This window comes from Garra rufa, chromosome 1 (genome assembly GCF_049309525.1).
Source record: "Garra rufa chromosome 1, GarRuf1.0, whole genome shotgun sequence".
Taxonomy (NCBI): domain Eukaryota; kingdom Metazoa; phylum Chordata; class Actinopteri; order Cypriniformes; family Cyprinidae; genus Garra; species Garra rufa.
The window spans coordinates 103,619,282-103,624,281 of record NC_133361.1 but is presented as its reverse complement, the minus strand read 5'-3'; the positions used below and the strand labels follow the sequence as shown (position 1 = coordinate 103,624,281).

The following is a 5,000-nucleotide window of genomic DNA, read 5'->3' as shown; positions in this document are numbered from 1 at the left end:
TGGACCCCTCACATCCAGCACACTCACTTTTTGAACTGTTACCATCCGGTCGGCGCTACAGAGCACTGAGCACTAGAACGACCAGACACCGAAACAGTTTCTTTCCTCAGGCAATCCATCTCATGAACACTTGATCGTGGAACATACAAAACTATACATTCTTTATTCATTTTTCCGTTATTTATTTAAAGCACATACTTACTTCCATTCAAATGTCTTTGCTATTTTTGCACATTGTCTGTCTTGTATACTTGTATATTGTTCTCTTTATAATATGTATCGTCTTGTCACTGTCTTTCTGTAGCACTGTGGAGCTCTGTCACAAAAACAAATTCCTAGTATGCGCAAACATACCTGGCAATAAAGCTCATTCTGATTCTGATTCTGATTCTGATTCTAGGGTGCCGACACCTGACAACATGATTTTCGTCACCCCCCTCACTCCAAATGGGAGAAGTAAAAGTTATGAAAGTCCCTTCCCTCACCCAGTATTCACAAACCCGATCAAGGTAATGTCATCTCTTTTTTCATGCCCCCGTATTAGAGGCCAAAAAAAATATTAAATGAAATAAAGCGGTCCAAATAATGACCCACTGTAATGTGTAGCATTCAAGATATTGAGAGACTTTAGCTCGTGGCGGGTCAATCTGGTATTTCATGGAGTAGGGGCTCGTTTTGGCAAGTTGGGTGCAGTCGCGTGCGCTGGGAGCGAAGAACAGCAAGCGCAACTCTTCGTTAGTATGGTGGACAGTATCTCCCCCTGTCACGTGGAAGACCGGGGTTAGATTCCCCAACGAGGAGACCTAGTTCTTTGCTGCTGTTGAACGACTCATCCAAAAGCTTTTGGTGCAGACAGAGGTCACAGAAGGAGTTTTGCTTCGAGGTCAACCGCAGCCAAAAACTGTGCGTTGGCCAGGAATCGAACCCGGGTCAACTTCTTGGAAGGCAGCTATGCTCACCACAATACCACCAACGCAGGCGCTTGGTGCCAGATTTAAGCGGTCAGATAAGAATGCTCGAATCCGGGTCATGTCTGAGATCCTCTAGTGAAAGACGCCTTATTGTACCACCACAGAGAGGCACGAAATCACTTTCCAAAACATTCTCCTTCAATGTCCCTGCCTGGTGGAATGATCTTCCCACCCCCATCCGAAACGCTGACTCCATTACTGTCTTCAAGCGACTGCTGAAAACCCATCTTTTTCGACACTATCTGACTATCTGAAAAAAAAAAAAAAAAAAAAAAAAATTTCTTCTCCTCTCTTTCCTGATCTTCCCTTTCTAGCCCGTACTCATCTAACAACGCCTGACATATGGTATTTTTGAGCACTTCCTATGTCGATCTGCCTCCTTAGGATGAATCATTTGTTGTATTCCCAATTGTAAGTCGCTTTGGATAAAAGCGTCTGCTAAATGAATAAATGTAAATGTAAATGTAAATGTAATGGCAGCCCTTTGTCGTTGAGCGACGGGGACGTCCAGCTTCTTTTTGCCAACTCACCCTTCAGTTGGATTTTGCGCCTGAAGCTCGGCGGCATCCTGTGCTGCCCGCCTCGAGACGAGAGCAGGCGGTCCACATGCAGGCGTAGTCGTGGCCGAGAGGTTAAGGCGATGGACTTGAAATCCATTGGGGTCTCCCCGCGCAGGTTCGAACCCTGCCGACTACGGTCGGGCATTCCCCCTTTTGCCTTTAGCTTTTTGCGACGGTGGTTTGGCCTTCGCTCTCTCTGACGTAATTGCGTGCGGCCTTTGTCCCGTAGCTCCTGTGGCAAGTGAGCTTCTGCTGGGCGGCTTGTGGAGAAAGTGTTCTTATATAAAAAGTAAGAGGCGCACAAAACACAAGAGCCTGGATAGCTCAGTCGGTAGAGCATCAGACTTTTAATCTGAGGGTCCAGGGTTCAAGTCCCTGTTCGGGCGAAGGGCCATCTTCTTGTTGTCGCCCTCAGCTTGCAGTCGTGCCGGTCCAGCTCTGCCGTGTGGCGGCGTACGCTTAAAGATGTGATAGAGTTCACATAGAGTGTTTGCTATGCTGCCCCTTCATGAATGTTTCGTTGCTTGTGGTGGGCTGTTTTCCCCTTTAGGTGTTTTATGCTAGGCGATTTCAGTAAAGCGGTAGCCAGTTCATTGTTTTTTCAGCCAACTTTGAGGTTGACAACGGGACCGAGGATGTCGGGGCCGCCGTAGTCGTGGCCGAGTGGTTAAGGCGATGGACTAGAAATCCATTGGGGTCTCCCCGCGCAGGTTCGAATCCTGCCGACTACGCTCTTCGCCGGTGCTGAGGAGAAGTGGCCGGGGCCTTTTCTTCCGTGTCCCTAGCACAGATTTGAGTGCCCTCTCTTCACCGTAATAAAAAGCGCCGCTAGTCCTTTTTTTTTCAATTCGGACGGCCGGCACCACCAGATGTGAGCCAGTGGGGCGCCGTGATCGTATAGTGGAGAGTACTCTGCGTTGTGGCCGCAGCAACCCCGGTTCGAATCCGGGTCACGGCAGGCTTTTTGTTCACTGAGCTCCTTTCTGCCACCTCCATTTTTCGTACGGGTGCGGTGCCAGTTAAACTATACCAACAACGCAGGCAGCAGAGGCTGGCTTTCGGGGTCAACAAAGAAGGCTCGAAGCGCACGAGTCACTGATAGGGCCAAAAGAGCTAAAAGCCATCTTTGTTTGAGCCCGTCCAGGGTTTTTTCTCCCGTCATGGACGAGAGAGCGCTGTCTTTCCATGCTGGCTAAAGAAATTTGAAGCTGCGAAGCTGGAAGCGCAAAGGCTGCAAACACAGACCATGACGAGGCGCGCTTCGTTCCAATGCACGCTGGCGGGTGGCCAGATTGACTCTGCTCTTGACACTCTAGTGTAGCTCTGCTGTGAGCAGAGCCCCCAAAAATACAGGTCACTCGCAAAGGTTCCCCTCCACGGAAATCTTTAGTAAAAGGCGAAAGATTTATGCGCTGATGACGAGAAACTCGAGATGTGTCTCTATGCCCTCGGACCTGTGCGCTCACTGTGGTAAACCACTACGCTCACCAAGGGTAATCTAGGGTGCCGACACCTGACAACATGATTTTCGTCACCCCCCTCACTCCAAATGGGAGAAGTAAAAGTTATGAAAGTCCCTTCCCTCACCCAGTATTCACAAACCCGATCAAGGTAATGTCATCTCTTTTTTCATGCCCCCGTATTAGAGGCCAAAAAAAATATTAAATGAAATAAAGCGGTCCAAATAATGACCCACTGTAATGTGTAGCATTCAAGATATTGAGAGACTTTAGCTCGTGGCGGGTCAATCTGGTATTTCATGGAGTAGGGGCTCGTTTTGGCAAGTTGGGTGCAGTCGCGTGTGCTGGGAGCGAAGAACAGCAAGCGCAACTCTTCGTTAATATGGTGGACAGTATCTCCCCCTGTCACGTGGAAGACCGGGGTTAGATTCCCCAACGAGGAGACCTAGTTCTTTGCTGCTGTTGAACGACTCATCCAAAAGCTTTTGGTGCAGACAGAGGTCACAGAAGGAGTTCTGCTTCGAGGTCAACCGCAGCCAAAAACTGCGTTGGCCGGGAATCGAACCCGGGTCAACTTCTTGGAAGGCAGCTATGCTCACCAGAATACCACCAACGCAGGTGCTCGGTGCCAGATTTAAGCGGTCAGATAAGAATGCTCGAATCCGGGTCATGGCAGCCCTTTGTCGTTGAGCGACGGGGACGTCCAGCTTCTTTTTGCCAACTCACCCTTCAGTTGGATTTAGCGCCTGAAGCTCGGTGGCATCCTGTGCTGCCCGCCTCGAGAGGAGAGCAGGCGGTCCACATGCAGGCGTAGTCGTGGCCGAGAGGTTAAGGCGATGGACTTGAAATCCATTGGGGTCTCCCCGCGCAGGTTCGAATACTGCCGACTACGGTCGGGCATTCCCCCTTTTGCCTTTAGCTTTTTGCGACGGTGGTTTGGCCTTCGCTCTCTCTGACGTAATTGCGTGCGGCCTTTGTCCCGTAGCTCCTGTGGCAAGTGAGCTTCTGCTGGGCGGCTTGTGGAGAAAGTGTTCTTATATAAAAAGTAAGAGGCGCACAAAACACAAGAGCCTGGATAGCTCAGTCGGTAGAGCATCAGACTTTTAATCTGAGGGTCCAGGGTTCAAGTCCCTGGTCGGGCGAAGGGCCATCTTCTTGTTGTCGCCCTCAGCTTGCAGTCGTGCCGGTCCAGCTCTGCCGTGTGGCGGCGTACGCTTAAAGATGTGATAGAGTTCACATAGAGTGTTTGCTATGCTGCCCCTTCATGAATGTTTCGTTGCTTGTGGTGGGCTGTTTTCCCCTTTAGGAGTTTTATGCTAGGCGATTTCAGTAAAGCGGTAGCCAGTTCATTGTTTTTTCAGCCAACTTTGAGGTTGACAACGGGACAGAGGACGACGGGGCCGCCGTAGTCGTGGCCGAGTGGTTAAGGCGATGGACTAGAAATCCATTGGGGTCTCCCCGCGCAGGTTCGAATCCTGCCGACTACGCTCTTCGCCGGTGCTGAGGAAAAGTGGCCGGGCCCTTTTCTTCCGTGTCCCTAGCACGGATTTGTGTGCCCTCTCTCCACAGTAATAAAAAGCGCCGCTAGTCCTTTTTTTCAATTCGGACGGCCGGCACCACCAGATGTGAGCCAGTGGGGCGCCGTGATCGTATAGTGGAGAGTACTCTGCGTTGTGGCCGCAGCAACCCCGGTTCGAATCCGGGTCACGGCAGGCTTTTTGTTCACTGAGCTCCTTTCTGCCACCTCCATTTTTCGTACGGGTGCGGTGCCAGTTAAACTATACCAACAACGCAGGCAGCAGAGGCTGGCTTTCGGGGTCAACAAAGAAGGCTCGAAGCGCACGAGTCACTGATAGGGCCAAAAGAGCTAAAAGCCATCTTTGTTTGAGCCCGTCCAGGGTTTTTCTCCCGTCATGGACGAGAGAGCGCTGTCTTTCCATGCTGGCTAAAGAAATTTGAAGCTACGAAGCTGGAAGCGCAAAGGCTGCAAACACAGACCATGACGAGGC

The 5,000-nt window shown here is 50.6% G+C and overlaps 8 non-coding genes across 8 annotated transcripts; 7 read left to right on the top strand and 1 right to left on the bottom strand.

Annotated features, from left to right (window-relative positions):
• Positions 1-1,585: 1,585 nt before the first annotated feature.
• trnas-uga (transfer RNA serine (anticodon UGA)) lies at positions 1,586-1,667 on the top strand. Its single transcript has one exon. It is a non-coding gene; the product is annotated as a tRNA-Ser (tRNA).
• A 177-nt stretch (positions 1,668-1,844) lies between these two features.
• Positions 1,845-1,917, top strand: trnak-uuu (transfer RNA lysine (anticodon UUU)). Its single transcript has one exon. It is a non-coding gene; the product is annotated as a tRNA-Lys (tRNA).
• A 263-nt stretch (positions 1,918-2,180) lies between these two features.
• Positions 2,181-2,262, top strand: trnas-aga (transfer RNA serine (anticodon AGA)). Its single transcript has one exon. It is a non-coding gene; the product is annotated as a tRNA-Ser (tRNA).
• Positions 2,263-2,417: 155 nt separating this feature from the next.
• Positions 2,418-2,489, top strand: trnah-gug (transfer RNA histidin (anticodon GUG)). Its single transcript has one exon. It is a non-coding gene; the product is annotated as a tRNA-His (tRNA).
• Positions 2,490-2,850: 361 nt separating this feature from the next.
• LOC141290037 (U5 spliceosomal RNA) lies at positions 2,851-2,965 on the bottom strand. Its single transcript, XR_012340034.1, has one exon. It is a non-coding gene; the product is annotated as a U5 spliceosomal RNA (small nuclear RNA).
• Positions 2,966-3,801: 836 nt separating this feature from the next.
• trnas-uga (transfer RNA serine (anticodon UGA)) lies at positions 3,802-3,883 on the top strand. Its single transcript has one exon. It is a non-coding gene; the product is annotated as a tRNA-Ser (tRNA).
• Positions 3,884-4,396: 513 nt separating this feature from the next.
• Positions 4,397-4,478, top strand: trnas-aga (transfer RNA serine (anticodon AGA)). Its single transcript has one exon. It is a non-coding gene; the product is annotated as a tRNA-Ser (tRNA).
• A 153-nt stretch (positions 4,479-4,631) lies between these two features.
• Positions 4,632-4,703, top strand: trnah-gug (transfer RNA histidin (anticodon GUG)). The gene has a single exon. It is a non-coding gene; the product is annotated as a tRNA-His (tRNA).
• Positions 4,704-5,000: the final 297 nt, after the last annotated feature.